The sequence below is a fragment of the Podarcis liolepis genome (genome assembly GCF_965112155.1).
Source record: "Podarcis liolepis genome assembly, chromosome: 1".
NCBI classification, from domain to species: Eukaryota; Metazoa; Chordata; class Lepidosauria; order Squamata; family Lacertidae; genus Podarcis; species Podarcis liolepis.
In genome coordinates, this window is record NC_139554.1 from 51,262,947 (window position 1) to 51,282,729 (window position 19,783).

General features: G+C 42.3%; 1 long non-coding RNA gene across 1 annotated transcript in view; it reads left to right on the forward strand.

Moving 5' to 3' along the window:
• Positions 1–18,701, forward strand: part of LOC310689158 — a 28,623-nt gene extending 9,922 nt beyond the window's left edge. The window contains exons 2-3 of the long non-coding RNA XR_014517369.1: positions 15,959–16,082; positions 17,898–18,701. This is a non-coding gene — a long non-coding RNA (uncharacterized lncRNA). The remainder of the gene's footprint in view (positions 1–15,958; positions 16,083–17,897) is intronic.
• Positions 18,702–19,783: the final 1,082 nt, after the last annotated feature.

A 19,783-nucleotide genomic window follows, 5' to 3' on the forward strand; every position in this document is an offset into this window, starting at 1 on the left:
CAGCAAAGCCCAATGGTGAGCTAAATGGCAGGAGTGTAAATAAACAAACCTAAGAGTGAGCCTGAGGATGTGGAGTGTGATAACCTTGAAAGAGAGAGGGGCTCTAAATAAAAAAAGCAAACAGATTTTAAGTTAATGCGAACTAAAGGACACATTTATTTATTTTAAATAAAATAGAAGTAGTTGGATATAAGCGGACGCTAACTAAAGGCCATGACCATGTTAAAAGATGCATGAAATCAGTTGACTTTGTGCATTGATTTTTGTCACTTGTGAGTAGATCAGCCGTGTCTGGAGGGGGTTGGCAGCTTCTCCTCCCCATGCTAGCCAGTTGAGGCACAGGTTATACAGTCGATCAGGACAAAGGCCCCGGCCATGCATGGATGTTCATTGCTTGATGGGTGCAATGGGGTGCTTCCAGCTGTCACTGTTTTGTGAGAGGGATTCAAGCACATAACTGGAAATTTAGGTTTGTACTATTAAAATGGATTAAAATGTTCTGGTGCCCTAGTGCAACAAACCTGTGTTGTTGTAAAACAGACTTCTTGAAGTTAGGGCAGTGAGGGGAATTGCACAGAAAAGAATTAAGTTGAACCAATTAACGGGTTGATATGTAAGCACCCTGCAAGCAAATCAGGATGCCTGCTCATTATTGTATAACCATCCCACAAACAAATATGGATGAATGCTCAATAGACAACTTGTCTGGAGGAGCCCATGAAGCAATAACATCTACGTGTGAAAGAGCCATCACAGATCAGGTACCAAAGAAAGAAATTTCGTACTGACTCCAGTGCAATACTTTTCAACCAAGTCCAGAAACCTCAGTTGAAAGTTGTCAATGGTTTCGTAATAAAATGGAGGAAGATCAAGTGCTGCTCATGCATGTGTGAACTGACTATTGTGGCAAGCCCAAATCGCTCAGCTGTGAGACGAATGGCTTGCCTCTGCAATGCTTTGCTGCTGGAGTGCAAAACAGAGGCCCTTGCACCTTTCTTGCTGTGCTGCCGATCCCAGTCCGAGAGCTCATGAAGTAGCAGGGCTTGATAGTTCTACACTAATGATTTTCCCCCTTCCTTGAATTATATTTGTGGTATATTATGGAGCAGATTAAACGGTCTCGTTGTATGACTATTCTAACCACTTAAGAACTGGGTTTTCATGGCAGGGGAAAGAGCAATCAGTTCTCCCCAACCCCTCACTAATAGAAAAGATTGCTGTTTTGGGTGTATTGGCATAAGTCTACATTTATATCACTGGGAAGAGGACCTTTAGGATTGGGCTATAAACCAGCAGATCCACAGAAGTAGACAGCTCATTTGAGGCTCAGTAAACAAGGCAGATGCTCAGACATACAGACGTACAAATTAGATTTCCCTATGGGATGCTAGCGTGGGCTTTTAAGGTGATAATTGTGTTGGAGAGAAAAGGCATACTTTTTTAAAAAAATCTGGTGTATACACATATGTGTCTGCTATGCTGTTGCACTGCAAGTACACATCGTGTTGGAAACTGGAATGAGTGAAGGAGCCCTCTGTTTAAGTGACAACGTTGGAAAAGATAGGTCACAAGTTGCTATCATGGCAAGTGATGCTTTCAGGCCTTAGAAGAAATTCTTCACCACCACCATCATCACTGTAAATACCCTTAACCTACAGTCGTAACTGTGCAGGTAAGACCAGGCAATTGTATGCAAATTTGCCATCATTTCTTAACACAGAACTTGGATTTGCTGCTTAGTTCAAATTCTATATTGTAGACTAGAAATGGGGAACTTTTTTTTCAGAACAAGGTTCAAGTTCCCTTTTGGACAACCTTCAGGAGGTGGTGGCGGAGGGGAGTGTTGCATGGCTGGGCCAGAGGTAAAGCAGGTGGAGCAACAAATGCAAGTTTGTACACCAGGCTAGTTTCCACGCACCCCTCTCTCTCCTCCATCCAGACAAGCAAGAGGCAAAATCAGTGTTTAAGGGCATCTTACAGCCAGGCACAAGCTCTCAAAGAGGGTGCAACGTAAGGTTTGTGAGGGCTGAGCTCAGAGGAGAGGGGACTGTGGCTAAGGTGGTGTAGCCTGGAAGGAAGTCCTGAGGGGCAGATAAAGAGGCATGGTGGTTTATTTATTTCCATTTATTGTTTTATACAGTGCCTTTCTTCTAGAGAAGAAGGTGCCGGTATTGCGTAACCTTACTTACCCCTGGAAAAAAAGCACTGCTTTTATATACAGGTATTTGTGTTCTCTTCTCAGCTCAGTGAAACATTTTTGTGTAGGATTATCTATTGATCCAAAAAAAAAAAAAAATCCATTGGAACAACGGGCTCACCCACACTTAACTTTTGCTTTGTGCTTTCAAGGCAGAGGTCCATGCTTTAAAGGGCTGTGTCGATGTACCCTTTTTTTTCTTTTGCCCCAGAGTTCTCCCCTTGAAAACTCACTCTTTAATTATCAATCAGAACAAACAACAATCCGCAGAAAACCCAAATTGTCATTTGTTCTGATTCTGCATTAAAGAATGGGTTTTTGTAGGGAAAGGTCTGAGACAAAAAAAGCACTCGGACACAGTGCTTCAGAATGCGGAATTGTGCCTAGAAATGCTGCACAAATGGAAGTCTGGATGAGCCCTAAATCACATTGATTTCCTTTGGCCTTCTCTCCAAGTAAGTTTGAGGCTGCATGTTTGAGACCTTCTGCATGCAAGGCAGATGCTCTACCACTGAGCTGACAACAAGAACAGGTGGCAGTAGACGTTGGAGCATTGTTGTAAAGGTGGGGATAATGTTTCTGATTTGCCACTTTACAGAGCCAGTTTCTATTCCAGCTGGTCATCCCTCCCACTGCACCTCTTTGCTAATAGAGCCCAGCCCAGAAGAAATGACTTGATATCCTAACCACCACCACTACCCAGGGGATTAAGACTGCAGCGCAAATATTGTTTTAAGCTTTGCACAATAAAATATTTATGAACCCAAACCATTTACGCAGGGAGAGAGTAGGAGTTGTGTCACCAATCACTAGTGATGTCATAGTCAGTAGTCAACAAACAGGTACCTATGACACTTATACAACACAGCTCACAGTGTTCCGACACTAGCAATAGACATGTTAGTCAAACTGATAGCCACTTAGAATTTTATATAACCATGCATTTTAAATCAGTATCAAAGATCAACCTGGCAGCTATTTTTAAACACAAAGCTGGTTCTTTTAACTTCACTGGTATTATCACTTCTACATAACTGAGTAGAAAGTGGAACAATGGTGGATCTAAATGTAAACACTTATTTCAAACATTTCATTAATAGTTTGGGCTACCGTCTCCCATTGTTTAGATACTCTCTTGCAGAGCCACCACATGTGACCGAAAGCTCCATTTTGCTCTTGGCAGTGCCAATATTTTCCTCACTCTAATTCTACATCTCAAGTATTTCCCAAGGTCTATGCGGTCATTTTAAAACAGTTTGCTCTGAGTTCTGATCTAGAAAATAATGAATTGCTACTACGGTAAATTAATGGTGTGTATGAATGAATGAACTGGATTTGTACTGTGCATTGTGTACTTTATGTGGAGATGAAGAAGAGGGCCTTCTTCACTGTAGCTCCCTGGCTGTGGAATGCCTGGCTAGTGCTGTGATTGGTCATATGCCAGCACCAAGTTAAAGCCCAGCTGTTCACTCAAGCATTTGAGGTGGGGGGGGCGCAGGGGAGGCTTTAACTGCAGTTGCATTTGAGCTGCTTATATTGATTTTTATAGCTGATTGCTAGATCAGCTGCCTGAAGCAAAGGAGAACATGGCGCCCTCTCCTCATGCAATATACAGAAGCCAACTGGAACGGCAGTTCAGTCTTAATCTAACACCAGTGATGGAATATTGTCTTCTACAGCACTGAGGGATCAGACTAGTTGCTGGGACGGGCAAGGACATGCCATGTAGTACACACAGCTCTGATGAAGGAGGGAAATGGCCAGAGAGCTGCTGCCCCCTGAGTTTCTGCTGCCTGAGGTGGTCACCTCATTTTGCCTAATAATAGGGATGACCCTGAGTTTTGATGTGTGTGTGTGTTTATGGCTTATGTTGCATTGTCATTTTATGGCTTGTAATCCACCCCAGTAACATCTGATATAAGGTGGCTTGCTAAAAACAACAACAGCAACCTGGTAGCTACCTTTCACAGTCAGTGAGGAAACCACAAACTCCCTTTTTAAATCTAGTCGTCATGTAATGAACACAAAAAAAGAACACAGACAAGTCAGGAATAGAGACAAACCATTCTGGAAAAAAGTAACCGCTGAGTCATATATTACATTTTGCAACAGTGATTCATGTATTTCAGTCTACCCGCCTTCAAAAGTTTCACATACTTGGGGGAGGAGGGGGGAGTTGTCGGTGTGTAACTTCACACAGTGTGTGACATCTCTTGAGACGGAGAGCTGTAGCAATGCGGCCAGTGGCTCAGAATGAGCAGATCACTACTGGAAAAGGGAGAGGTGGTTGTTTTCCTTATGGGTCTCTTTCTTGGCAGAGAAAATCAGAAATGTGAATTGGCACGTCATTGGAAAGGCTGCTTGATTATGCTGATTTAAAATAGCTGACCATCAGGGTTGGGCTACAAAAGAAAGAAAACCAGTGTAACCCTGGTGCATCAGGGATGGGCGACCTTAAAGACTACCCTGTTCTTCAGATGGTGATTGGAGGGCTGGATGCTCATTGTGACTCACATGAGCTGAAATTCTTGTGGATAATCAGGGTTCGTAATTTAGTTGGCACCCGCTAACAGTAAAGACTTCCCAGTTATGGAGTACATGTATTTACCGTCCACGTCAAAGCCCCAAATGTCTTACTTGCAGTGGCGTAGCGTGGGTTGCCAGCACACAGGGCCATGCGGAGAGGGGGGTGGGAGGGAGGGAAATGGAGTACGCATGCACATTCAACTGCCTAACGGCATCACCCAGGAGATCTCAGCCATAGAGTTGTTCCATGGTCTGAAGAGGTCACTTCCTAGTGAACATGGAGAAGCCATTTTCGACAGCGCCCAGTGACAGAAGCACACAGCTGTACTGAAGCAGCACCAGGTGCTGAAATTTTGTGCCCCTAACAGTTTTGTGCCCGGGGCAACTGCCCCTGTGACCCTACCCGCGCTCTATGCCACTGGGTGCAGGGTACTTTAGGGCAAGGGTGGGGAACCTCAGGCCCACCACAGCATCCGCTACTGATGCTGCTCCATCAGCTGAACCAATTGATACCAAAGATTTCACCAGCGCCGTACAGATGAACAATGAAGTGTGAAATTTCCTGCTCAGAATTGTGAAAGCTATTTTATATCTCCATGGAAATCTAGTTAGGCAAAAATATTGCCCCACATTGAGTGGTAGGAACAGTAAAGGTGGTTGTCCCCTCCCCCCCCCACAAAGTTTCAGTCCACAGGTTGCCAATTGGTCACCCCCCCCCCCACTTAAAGCATGATCTTTATATCAAAGTACCACTAATTCCCCAAAGTCTTTGAACAGTCATGCTGCACTCCCCTAGAAAGAACACTCAATCTGTCTCGTGTCCTTCAATCTGGTAATGTTGATTTAGTGCTTCTAATAGCAACCTTTAACCCAGCAAATCGTAGGAAATGCTGGTTTAAAACGGCAGTCAACACAGAGCTAAATTGGGACAGGGCTTACCTTATTTACATATCCTTGATGAGGATATAAAAATCTGAATTATGAGGCTGCTTGTATGTGTGCATGAGAGAGAGAGTTCATATCTGTATACAGTGATACCTTGGTTTACAACCATAATCTGTTCCGGAGGTCTGGTTGTAAACCAAAACAGGTTGTAACCCAAGACGTGATTTTGCCAATGGGGCCTCAAAAATAAAAATAAAAATGGTTCTAATAAAAAAAATGGGCTGTAATCCAAAAAAGGGACACACACTTCAGGGTTTGACATGGTTGTAATCCAAAACAGTTGCAAACCAAGGTACCACTGTACTGTCTTTCAGTGGTGGCTCATGTACATTACAACTTGTGGAGAAGAAAGTAGGGAGACCAAAACTATACCCATACCACACATGTAAAGCATTCATACCACTTTAACAGGCACGGGATCCGTAGTTTGTTAAGGTGCTGGGAAGTGTAACTCCGTAAGGTCCATACCTTTAACAAACTACAGTTCTCAGAATTCTGGGAATTTCCAGGGGAGGCAGGATTGTTAACGTGGCATAATAATGCTTGAAATGCATGGTGTGGATGAGGCCCAACAGTAAGTGGAGTCAGAGCTAATGGCAGGCAGAGCCAACCAGTTCTTGTTTCCCACTGCCCTGCAGAGTTGTACAAAGGCAACACTTGAAGTAAGGAGGAGGAAGCTTTCAGGAAGCGTCGTCCCCCTCCCTGACTGTAAGTAAGAAGAAAGGCAGATGGGGGCTGGCTGAGGACAGACTTGAGATTGGTGGTCCATTAGACCGCCATCTTTCCTTTCAATTGGCTCATTGTGGGAAAGCCCTTGCCTCTCTCCCATAGATCTGGGCCACCCAGACTCTCTGTTCACTACTTGAGAATTTCCCTAGGGCCAGGGTAGCCAATGTGGCATCCTTCAGATGTTGTGGACTACAGCTCCCATGATTCCTGACTAATGGCTATTCTGGTAGGGGCTGATGGGAATGGGAGTCAACACATCTGAAGCACACCACATTAGCTATCTCTGCCCTAGGCTTTGCCCCTGATCCAAGAAACACCAGTTCTCCCCAGGCCGTGCATCCCATGAGTTTGTCCTCTATCCATGATAATGCCTCCTGCTTGCCTGCACAGAAGATGAAAAGATGTGTGTGTGAAACCTCTGACTTCCATGTAGCTGTGTACAGAATACAGAATACAGTGGTACCTCAGGTTAAGTACTTAATTCATTCCGGAGGTCCGTTCTTAACCTGAAACTGTTCTTAATCTGAAGCACCACTTTAGCTAATGGGGGCCTTCTGCCGCTACGCCGCTGGAGCACGATTTCTGTTCTCATCCTGAAGCAAAGTTCTTAACCCGAGGTACTATTTCTGGGTTAGCAGAGTCTGTAACCTGAAACGTATGTAACCCGAGGTACCACTGTACTTTTAAAGCACAATAGACGTGCATTTTCTTCCTCAGATAATTCTGGGCACTGTTAAGAGTTGCTAGGAACTGTAACTCTGTGAAGGGTAACCCATAGTACCCAGAATTCTCTGAGGGAGAGAATGTGTTTTGAATGTGCTTTGAAAGTATAATGAGAGTGTAGCCCACTTTACAAAGGCAAGAATCACATCAATTGCTCCATCCACTTTTGCTTTCTGGCTCAGTGGCTCCCCCCCCCCCTGGAGGGAATGCAGCTCTGAGCCTGAAAAAGCCCCCATCTCCCAGTTTACACCTACACTTTCACAGGAGAAGATTCCCAAATAGAGAGTAAATTTAATAAATACCTATTAAAATGTTGATACGTACATATTCCCTATAGCATTTAATCCTTCTCCAAGCCAACACACATAAGTAAAATATCTACTCTTTTGACAATAACTTCCAGAAAATAACCAAGGTAATACAGAACATAAGTTAGTTTGTAAGCTTTCAGGGAAGGGAAAATGCAGCTTTTCTGCTTTTAATTCTAATTGCTTAGCACTTGTACTACATTGATTTCTCAAGGGATCTCACTGCTTTCCCGTAGTACAATTGACCCTATTGATTAGTGGTGTTAGGTGTGCACAGGTATTTTGGGGCAAACTCCTTATTGGGTCCCATCAGGGGAGAAGCCGGAATATAAGTGAATATGTAAATAAATGGGACCCTTATCATGTACAGTGGCTGACATTTCTTGTGCTGTTGCTCTCTATGACTGCTCTTCCAAGCCATGTGGAATGCCCAACATTGCTGGCTTCAGTCCCACCTACAAAAAAAGCTGCACAAAACCAGCTGTTTGTTCATGGCACCCTGATTTCTAGAACGTATCTTTTTGTGTAAGGCCTACAAGAAAAAGTGGGAAGGGATAAACGGACAGGGGACTCTGGAGAAACATTATCAAGCTTCTTTCATTCCAGTGTGCTATTTCAAGACTGGGACAATTGCAAGCCACTCTGACTCATGATTGTTGGATGCTTAGAGCTGGCAATGCCAAAATAAATATGCGTGCACATACAACACCTCAGCATGATGTGGGAAGATTCAAATTAAGGAGGCTAATGAGACTGTTGACCAATCACAGGAAGCTGCTTTATGCAGAGTTCTTTTATGCAGCATTGTCGACACAGGCTGGCAGGTGCTCTCCATGGCTCAGGCAGGGTTCTTCAACCAGCCAACCAGCCCTTCAAATATATGTCCCTGCAAATATTGGGACATATATATAAAGCATGGTTAGGCAAACTAAGGCCCGGGGCCGGATCCGGCCCAATCGCCTTCTAAATCCAGCCAGTGGACATGTTTTTAGATGAGTAGAATCTGTCCTTTTATTTAAAATGTATCTCTGGGTCATTTGTGGGGCATAGGAATTTGTTCATTCTCCCCCCCCCCCTTAAAATATAGTCCGGCCCTCCACAACATTTGAGGGACACTGCTGAAAAAGTTTGCTGACCCCTGACATGCACTCTACTAACACGCTGTGGTCATTACACAGTTCCCACTGCCTTCCACATGTATTATTCACACAAGGACTGAGATCATAAAAATTAGAGCTGCGTGCGTTAAACCTCTTGTTAACTTTTTTGCTCTTTGTGATGCTGTCATCTCTGTGTCACTCTTATTGATGCCTTTACCTGGCTTAACCCTTCCTCAGCACCCTTTGCTCCTCAAGCAAGTGTGCTGAGCCACAAGTGACAGACAGTGTGGGCTGACGGACCTATTCCCTATCTATCCAACCTTTTAAGAGAGTTTTGAAGTTCTGCTGCCTTCTATGGGCCATATTGCCAACCTGTGTCAACCTTTGCCAACCTGGTGCCCTCCAAATTATTTTGGACTACAACTATCATCAGCCCCAGCCACCGCAACCTGCACTTGCCGATCCCCATGAATGTCCATTGGCACAATGGGTAATTATTTAATTCAAAGGAATACTTAACAATGTTGAGACTATAAGGCAACGGTCCCTTGCTCTGTCATAAGGTCAGCCGGCAATGGCCTTTTTGATGGTGCTTCCCCTTTTGTAGGATGCCTTTCCTTGCAAGGTTGTCTGTCCTCCTCTCTGTTAATTTTCAAGATAAATTTAAGAACTCTCCTGTTCACCCCAGGATTTGATGGCTGAAAGATGCTAGGCATGGCAACCGTGAAATTAGCAACGGTGAGAGCATCTCCTTGTTTTTAGATGCCTTGAATTATTTTTGATTGTATTGTTTTAATGCCAATGTGTTTGCAACCCTGAGCTCAATTGGAAGGGTGTAATATATACACATGCTAATCTCTTTAAAAAAAAAAAGATAACAGATACAAAAGCACAGAATGCTGGAACAACAGGCAAGTTGAGCACTTTCAGACTATTGAAGAATACAAAGAACCCTAAACCCCTAATATATGTAATAAACAGCAACAACATTCACCATGCTGGGTAGGACTAATGGGAGCTGGAGTCCGTCAACATCCGGAGGGTCATATTTCCACCATCCATTATTTCTTACTAAAAAGAAGGAATCTTTTTATTCTTTTTATTTATACTGCCAACCTAGCAGTTTGAAAGCACGTCAAAGTGCAAGTAGATAAATAGGTACCGCTCCAGCGGGAAGGTAAATGGCGTTTCTGTGTGCTGCTCTGGTTCGCCAGAAGCGGCTTAGTCCTGCTGGCCACATGACCCGGAAGCTGTACACCGGCTCCCTCGGCAAATAAAGCGAGATGAGCGCCACAACCCCAGAGTTGGCCACGACTGGACCTAATGTTCAGGGGTCCCTTTACCTTTACCTTTTAATGTTTAATGTTTTATTATGTTTTTATATCTGATGGAAGCTGCCAGAGTGGCTTGGGCAACCCAGTCAAATCGGCAGGCGGCTATTATTATTATTATTATTATTATTATTATTATTATTATTTCCTGATCCGTTTTAGATTTCCCACAAATCCTCCCCCCCCCCCCCGTCTGGGATATTGAACCAAAATATTTCACATCATTTCTTTCTATAGGCCTTCCTTTGTGTCTGCTTCCCAAAGTGCAAAATCTGCCTAAGCTACTATCGCTGTGTATTTTAGAGAAGGCAAGGGTAACACTAATTTCAAGGAAGGGGTCAGAAAGCATTAAGTTTCTCTGGGAGCTGATATAGCCTAAGTCAAATAAAACACCATTGACTTGGCGATTATTGAATTTGAGTGTGTGTGTGTGTGTGTGTGTGTGTGTGTTTAAAAAGAACCAAAGCTGAGATTGTTGCTTGTGGTATCTCTCTTGTAAGCATTTTGTTTGGGGCACAAACATTTTAGCAGCTTGGCTTTGTGTTGTTCCTTGTATTACTGAAGAAAGCTGGAAACTGTTGTGAGTTAAGAACAAATGTTTTATTTAGTTTTAACACAAAAGACCTTGATCATGATCAACCTTCCAGCTTCTGCTGTTTCCTTCTCCGCTCTGACTACACCCCTTCGCACCTTAATCCTTTCAGACCAGCTCTTACTCTCTCACAGGTATCTCTGTCACTTTCTGGGACAAAATGTCAGTAGCTCTGCTCACATGAAATGTTATTTCTCTTTATGTTTTGTGACAACAGGGAGCAGTCCCTCTCCCAGATCTTCATTGTCTATTATGGACCAGTATTGTAACTAAATGTTTTTTGGCCTTTAGCTTAAAAATGTATAAATTACCTCTTTTGGTGCTATTTTGTGTCCTCTGGTTTCTTCAAGATTTCTCCCACCCCATTCATCAACAGTTAGTACCGGGATTAAGTTCATTGTCAAGATTGGTTATGTATGTATTGTTTGTTATTATATATTTTTTGGGTGTGGGTGTATTCCTGAAAATATGAAATCTTTGATCAGGAGACCACATATAACCAGTACTTTCTATAGGACTTGGTGGAGCCATTCATAAACCACTCATAGAACCTCACATTTTTATTTGCTCTGCAGAGTTTTTCTCTTATGGTAAATTCAGGTTGTGCAGTTGTAGTTGATTGGGAGGTCTAACATCCCCAGAAACAAATGAGAATGAATGATCAATAAATAGCCAACATTGGGTGTTTCCAGATGACTTGTTTATTGAGCATTCATCCTGATTTCTAAGAACGTTAGATAGCATTACACGAAATCCAGTGTTACACCCCACTTTACAGTGCATTTCCCGTCCCTTTCCTTATCACACAAACACTGATCTATTGGAGAAGTGGTCTTGTGCAAAACCTCCCAATCAACTATAATTGCACAACCTGAATTTGCCAGAATCCCATCCAAAAATAGCAACAGTATAGCTGCCTAATATTATTGCAAACAAATCAGGATGAATGTTTGCTAAACAGGTGGTCCGGAAGGTTCCTTAAACCATTGCTGGCTTTCGCACCCAAGGATGCATTGAAGCAGAGGTGGACTGGAACAGGACGATACAACAAATAAAATTGCTGAAGCTATTAGTATTCTTACACACTGCCCCAATCTCTGTGAGATTCCAGGAGTTTCAGGCACACTTACCCAGGGTTTGTGTTTCTGTTTGGAAATGAAGAACAGCAGACTGTGGTGTCTTTATGATATATGGATTATTTACACATATATACAACCTGAGCCTACATATGGGGGGTGGAGAGCTTAACACCCCAAGAGGTTCTTGTTTCTCCCATAGCCACGGCAGCCTTGGATTGAAAAAGACACCAGCTATGGCCCAGCCTCCCTCCAGCTTGCTGCATTTTACAGACTGCAACTATATTCTTCCATCTCACATCATCCCCCAACTGCAACCCTAAATTCTCCACTCTGCTAGACATCTCAGAGCTTAGGGAAGGGACAGTGGCGTAGCTTGGGTTGTCAGCACCCGGGGCAAGGCAAGTAATTTGCGCCCCCTAACCCGTGGATTTGCGCCCCCTAACCCCAGATGTTGCGCCCGGTGCGGCCGGCCCCCCCTGCACCCCCCACGCTACGCCACTGGGAAGGGAACCACCCATTTGCCAGATGGCACATAGTCTTTGCTTTGCTGATCGCACATCTCCCTTTGTTCTCTGTTAACGGCCCATCTCTCAGGTGATCTCCTGAACACGGGAATCTGACTTCCAGTTTAACTCTCCAAGCATTGTTTATGTTATAACACTTACTAATTCCAGGAATTATGTGTGTCTAGCACCCACAAACTCATAAATATATGTATGAGCCAAAGTGCCAAGGAACTGTTTTGAGGTAGGATCTATGTAGGATTGAAAAGTTTTTAAGTGGCCTCTCTATAAAGGTTGCCTTTCACCGTAACTCAGTGTGCAGACCTGAGTAGCTGAAAATGCTTGCCTCCATGCTATGAAGCTTCACCTGTGGCTTTCTGTGCAAAAGGCTGCTGATGAGGGCATAAGGGGAAGCATGGCAAGTTTGACTGGTCATTTGGCAACTCATAATTTATAGCTTAAGTTAAAAGCTGAAGGATGAACTGCAGTATACTGAATATTGAGCAGTTGTACACATCAGCAATATTTGCCCTTATTATTAATGACTTCCTGTTATCCGGGTTGCTTTACGTTAACGAAGATCACTCTAATCAATTGCATTAACATGTGAAATTTAATTTAAGTTACCTTAATTGTTTAGAGTAAACTGAAGCTTTAAAATATGGAGGCCTTTATTTTTAAAACACTTAGTTTTCGTTCTTTACTTTTTGCAATTTAAATTGCAATACTTTGCACCCACCCACCAACCCAGCAAAGAAAGTCATTTATATTTATCCACTCATGAATTAAGGATTAGTACAAATTATCTAGAATACTCACGTTGATTGACTAAACATTCTGATACCACCTGCAAAATAATAAATGGCATCTCCCGCAGTGGGGCTGCTAACATCTGAGGCAGGAGACTGCCAGTTTCACACCGAGATAATTGTGACAACAGGTCAAGCAGAGTTTCATTTCGTAACAATTTGTCTCCCAAATAATTATGCCATTTGATATGCCTGCAGCACAGACCCAGGCCATAGAATTTAAATGGATGTTCCATATGCTACAAGCTGTAGTTGTTCCCCCGCAGTCCCTGTTAGTAGCCCTGAGCCTTCAAAAGTCAAAGAGCAGGCCAATTCAATACGTCACTTTCCCCATTTCTTCTTCGCCAAGCCAGGAGAGAGCTTTGTCTGTGGTATTTCTGCCTGGCATGCCCCCGCTAGGGACAAAAACTTCTTTCAGGAAAAAGAAAGAACCATAACAGCACAAATGCATTTAGGCCCCATTGACACTATACATTTAAAGCAGTAGCCTATCACTTGAAACAGTCAAGGCCGGCCAGCCCCTAAAGCAGGCTTCCTCAACCTCGGCCCACCAGATATTTTTTAGCCTACAACTCCCATGATCCCTAGCTAGCAGGACCAGTGGTCGGGGATGATGGGAATTGTAGTCTCAAAACATCTGGAGGGCCAAGGTTGAGGAAGCCTGCCCTAAAGAATCCTGGGAAATATAGTTTGTTAAAGGTGCTGAGAGCTGTTAGGAGATCCCAGTTCCCCACATAGAACTACAGTTCCCAGAATGGTTGAACAACCAGAGAAATGTAGCTCTGAGGAGGGCAAAGAGGCCTTCTAACACTCAGTACTCTGGGAGCAAACTACAGTTCCCAGTATGCTTGGGGGGCGGCATGACTGGGAAGGGGGGGCTATTGCTTTGCTGTTTTGCTTTACATGTTTACTTGTTTTTATCCTGTATTTTATTCTGTGAACCACCCTAAGATCTTATGACTTAAAGTGGTATGCTACCTACATTCATATGTTGGTCTACAGCACCTATTATTGGCTTCTCAAAAGTAAGTTCTATTCGGTTCGATGTGCTTACTCAGGGAGTGGGGATAGGAGAGCAGCCTAAAAGTTCCTGGGCTCCAATACAATGGTACCTCTGGTTACGAACTTAATTACCGTATTTTTCGCTCTATAAGACGCACCAGACCACAAGACACACCTAGTTTTTGGAGGAGGAAAACAAGAAAAAAAAATTCTGAATCTCGGAAGCCAGAACAGCAAGAGGGATCGCTGTGCAGTGAAAGCAGCAATCCCTCTTGCTGTTCTGGCTTCTGTGATAGCTGCACAGACTGCATTCGCTCCATAAGACGCACACACATTTCCCCTTACTTTTTAGGAGGGAAAAAGTGAGTCTTATAGAGCAAAAAATACGGTAGTTCCGGAGGTCCGTTCTTAACCTGAAACTCCGGGTTAGCAGGGTCTGTAACCCAAAGCTTTTGTAACCCGAGGTACCACTGTACTCAGGAGAAACTGTCATCTCAGTTCAACTCATAGCTGTCAACTTTTCCCTTTTCTTGCGAGGAATCCTATTCGGAATAAGGGCATTTCCCTTAAAAAAAGGAAAACGTTGACAGCCATGGTTCAGCTTGCATGTCCCCTGAAGATGGGCATATTGGTGATTCTCCCGGATCGCAGCTATGTATGGTGGCATGGACAGCTTTGGTGCCTATTATCTTTAATAGAGACTTGTAGACAACAACAAAAAGTCACAGCTAATTCAAATTCATAAATTGGCTTCAGCTGGCATGCTCTCCTCTCGAGGGTCCTCCAACCCCCCAGAGCTGATTTTGACATCATGTAGAAAGTTAAAGGGGAGAGGAGAGAGAAATTCCATTGTCCTAGGGCACACACCCCTGGTGCTAGCAGAATGAGAGCATTGGATATCGCCCAATGTTTAAAGCATTACAAAAAAAAAAAAAAAAAAAAAACACATCATAAGAGACAGCAGCGGGATAAAAGAAATAAAAATTAAATTCTTTCATTGGTACCTGACACACAGTTGCTCCTGTCCCAGGTCCTATTATTATTATTATTATTAGTAGTAGTAGTAGTATTTTCACTGATATGAACGCATAGAAAATACAGTAAAAGTGATAAGTGATAAATGCATATAGAAATTTTAAAAAATTAACAGAAGTACAATGGGGATGAAAACCCAGAAAACAACTGAGAATACAATACTATGTTCAACTATCATGTATGGAAAGAAAAGAAAAACTTCTGTTGTTCATCCTGGCACCTCTGTTCCAAATTATAGGTGCACATATCATTTGTATAGAGTGGTACCTCAGGTTAAGAACTTAATTCGTTCTGGAGGTCCGTTCTTAACCTGAAATTGTTCTTAACCTGAGGTACCACTTTAGCTAATAGGGCCTCCCGCTGCCACCGCGCTGCCACTGCACGATTTCTGTTCTCATCCTGAAGCAAAGTTCTTAACCTGAGGTACTATTTCTGGGTTAGCGGAGTCTGTAACCTGAAGCGTCTGTAACCTGAAGCGTTTGTAACCTGAGGTACCACTGTAATTCAGGCACAATCTTTAGGGGGGCAGGCCTGACAGCAGCTGAGTGTCAATTCGACCCTGTGATTGGCAGGTGAAGCCTTGGCAGTGGTGGCACCATCACTAGGGTCTGCCTGGTTGGCATTGCTGACCCATAATGGAGCCTTTTCAGTGATGGTTCCCCATTTGTAAGGGAATGCCCTCCCTGTAGAGGTCTATTTGTCTCCCTCATTATTGATTTTCCAAACATTTCTGTTTAGCTAGGGATCTAATGCTCACATGAAACCAGAAATATGTAAGCTTAGGTGCCAGGTAAAACTCTCAGGGAAGTTTGCGTACGTAAACCACAACCAAAAAGATGCTCTATTGAGTAACAACATGCCTAATCTCTGGTGGTGGTGAAGAACTGAAGAATGACTTGAGATGAGGTGGGTAACCTTTGGCTTTCCAGATGTTGTTGGACCAAAACTTCCATCATCCAGAATAGGAACAATTGTGGAATAGGGATATAAAATTTACAGCATACTATGGTTTAAGAGAAAATTATATGAAAGTGATCTATCTAACACTGAGTAAACTGGCCGCCTCTGTTTATCCACAGGCTGACTGGTAGGGGCACAGGCAAACATAGCAGAAAGTCCTAATCCAAATCAACAACAGAATGATGTGCTGTAAAATCTGCTTCTGCACCAGAAAAGGTTGACAACTTCTGTTAGCGAAAGCAAGTAAGCAAACAAACAACCCCCTGCTGTTTTTCAGCTTTCCTCGCCCAGACTCCCAGGGAAGTGTTTTCAGGCCCCATCCTGGTTTTGGTTTTCATTGCAGGCTCCAGAAGAAATAAATTATATCAAAGCCTGAAAGGAGGGCCACATTGCATAAGAAGGGGCAGCATGACTCGCAATGTTATGTTGGGAAACAAGCTACAAATACAAGCTCACAGCAAAGTTCAATTAGCCTGACCTTCAGAGTCTCTTGGCCCCCACAATGTGCACTGATAGCAGTGGATGGTCAAGATGCCAAATAGCTCTTACAGCTCGAAAGGGTTTGCTTGTTTGCACAAATGGGATTTTTTTTATGCTGCAGACTTCAGGACACATGCACCCTTATTCTGCTAACCTTATGTTTTTATCACTGAAGTCGATGAGACTTAATTCCAGGTTGGAGCCTTGTGGGAATTACCATTTAATTCTCTAGCCTTGCAATTTTAAATATATTTGCTTGAAGTTCAACCCATTAAGTAGGTGCCCATGCCTTCTGATCTTAGATTTGTTTATTGCCAAGCAAGCATGATTAACACCACAATCCTAAGTATGTTTACTCAGAAGTAAGTCCCTATAAATTCAATGTAACTTACCTCCAAGTTAATGTGCAGAGGACTGCAGGCTCAAATTACATTCCTAGGCTGACATTCTCTGGCTCTATTCTTCACATTATTTATCTTAGAAAAGTCCCATTACCAATAAATAGGTTAAATGAAAATCAAATGAGAAAATTGTGACCTTACATTCCTTGGAAAATCCCATCGCGAATGAAGCATCCATGACTAAGGGAACATACGAATTTTGCACTTTTATTAAGTATAGCTTATTTCCAAATGTATCATAGCATTTTAGATTCTATGTTTAAACTACTACAGAAATTCTGGCAAGAGATAATGCAAAAGGAAAAATGTAAAAAGATACATTTTATTAATTACGTAGGAAGCAACCTGAGTAATTTTTCTCCACTTGTCAAAATATGATGGTGGTAGAATATGGACTGTTCACATAAACAAAACCTTTAAATTAATTAATTGGCGAAGCCTTACCAAAATAAAAAGCACAAAGCTGTATACTCCAACAGCCAGATCATAGATACTTTGGGGGTCATTCTGGCTCTACCCCCACACTTACTGGACAGTCAGAAATTGTGATACACAAAACTGAACCAACATATATGCAATCTCTGTAAAGGATAGTCTCATGGGATGCTGTAAGACTTCCCTGTTTAAAACAGTTACAGAAGAACTCTGGTTATAAAATGTGCACTGCTATCAAATTACGCTCATCCATTACTCATCATGACTGCATTATAACTGTAGTTTCACAATTTAGCCATGAGTTCATGTTGGCTTCTTGCAACATCTATAGTCATTACACAGAAGCCCTAAACTCGCAAAAACTTGGTGAAGTTTACTGCTGTAGTCCCCATGTACAGTTTTACTCTTCTCAGTTAAGAGAAAGACAGCTCAGGTATCAGAATGCCAAAATTACTGTTGCTTCTCAAGATGCAACAAGGCTAGGTTGGCAAATACTATTGCCTACAGTGTGCTCCGCATTCTAGAGATCTAAGCATGCGTTAAAAGTATATATTAAAAATGTTTCCATGTTATGAACTGCAATTTGATAAAAATGAATAAATGAACGATGGTCAAAGGATCACATAAGTAGTTTAACTGCACAGTGGGGCTTCCCATTGCAAAAATCTGGTCCTGTGAATTGGGGGAATATGATTCAATTCAGTATAAAGATTTGCAACCCTTCCCTTTTATTCATTTACAGGGTTCTTTGGATCCTGACCACGAGGGATGGACAAATCTGTCAATTTTTGGTTCTGTTTCTCCTTTTTCCAATCTTAAATTCAGATCTCCAGATTTATTTATTTTTGCAGAAGTTTGCTTTTTAAAAAAATCCATGTGAAAATTCTTCAGCATTTTAGTTCAAATTTTTCCTAATAAACACCTTGTTGCATGCAGTTGTGACAGATAAAGACATTTTGCAAGCAATTTCCCCCAATACAATGATTTTATATATTATTCTCACCAATATGTGCACATATGCACACTTTGCCCTAATATGTGCATATTTGTGTACATTGCTTGGCTTTACCAATGTACGGCAAAATTGTGAAAAGTATGGATTTTGGAAGATGGCTGTGTTTCAGTTCACATATTGTTTTGGAAAGTGTGAATTATGTAAGTTTAAATGTGAACTGAATCTAATTTCTCCTCCATCTCTACATGCGCTGGCATATATATCTACAAACCTGGATGGACATCACCAGAACATTAGAATTACATGTTTTACAATACTGTCTAGGTTCAAAAGAGCCTCCATTTTAAGTATGTTCACTCTAAAGTGACATATATCAAGATTTTTCTAGATAATAATTACTCTTGTGACATCTTACAAGTTTAACAAATTTAGATCATGTTTAGATGCCTTAGGCTCATATTATAATACATTTATTAGTACTTAAAGTGCTACAAGGCACTGATGTTTTTGCTGCAACACACTAATATGGACTCTTCCATAGTATCTAAAAAGTTATTTCTCTCCCCCCCCCCATGCAATAAATAAATTCCATTCCAGAAATTTTTGCTTGAAATAGTGCTTATTGTGCTGAGGTACTGCCATTTCCCAAGAACTCATATAGCAATGTATTTCAGAAAACATAACTCTTTCCCCTTTGTAGGTTAAATTGCCATGAAGAATGTGGTTCTACTTTGGGCTCAGGAATCCTGTAGGCTTATTTGTGAATATTGTCTATGACAATGTACAACTCTACCTCCTGCACAACTACCACATCTTCTTTTCAGGGCCTTTTTTTCAGCTGGAACTCACTGGAACTCAGTTCTGGCACCTCTCAGGTGGGCGCCATTGCCATTATAAGAAAACGAGGAAGGCGTTCATGGTGAGTTCAAGAATCTCTTTTTCTTGAAAAATAGCAGATTCTTTTCTATATTTGGCCCACAAAGGCTCCCATTTTATTTTAGAAGTTCTGCGGCATGGGGACAATGTAGAAGCAGGTGCAAGCATAGCGGAGAAAATGATGGGGAAAGGTAAATAATTAGGTAGGAACTATTCTATAACTATAATAGGCTACTTTAGGCTAATTCAAGCGCTCACACCCACCGAACAATTTGTGTGTGTGTGTGTGTGTGTGTGTGTGTGTGTGTGTGACTTTGAACAGATCTTGTGTCATACCACAATCTGCTTTTACAACTCCTCCAAGCATTTCTTGCCATACAGCAATGCTGCTGTTTTTCAGTAAGCACAGATCCAAAGAACTCTTGGCACACAGAACTAGCTGGAGTCTTTGGATTCTAGCCATTGCCTGGAAAGATCTTTGGGATCCAGCCCTATAAATTTATTCATATAGACACACACACTTATTGAAAACATAAATGAACTGTGAATGTCTCTGTAAATATTCTACACCTATGATATTGTATATCTATGGCCAGTTATATAAAATTCCTTCCTACTCCAGAATGAAGATAAGAGCAGTCCTGCTGCTCAGCGGTCAACCAGATAAGAAAATAAGAGCAGTTCCAGATCAGGCCCAAGACCCAGTGAGTGCAGCATCCTTTTCTCACTGCGGCCAACCAGATGTACATTGGAAAGTGCCTCTAGGTAGCAGGACATGAAGAGAACCACCCTCTTCC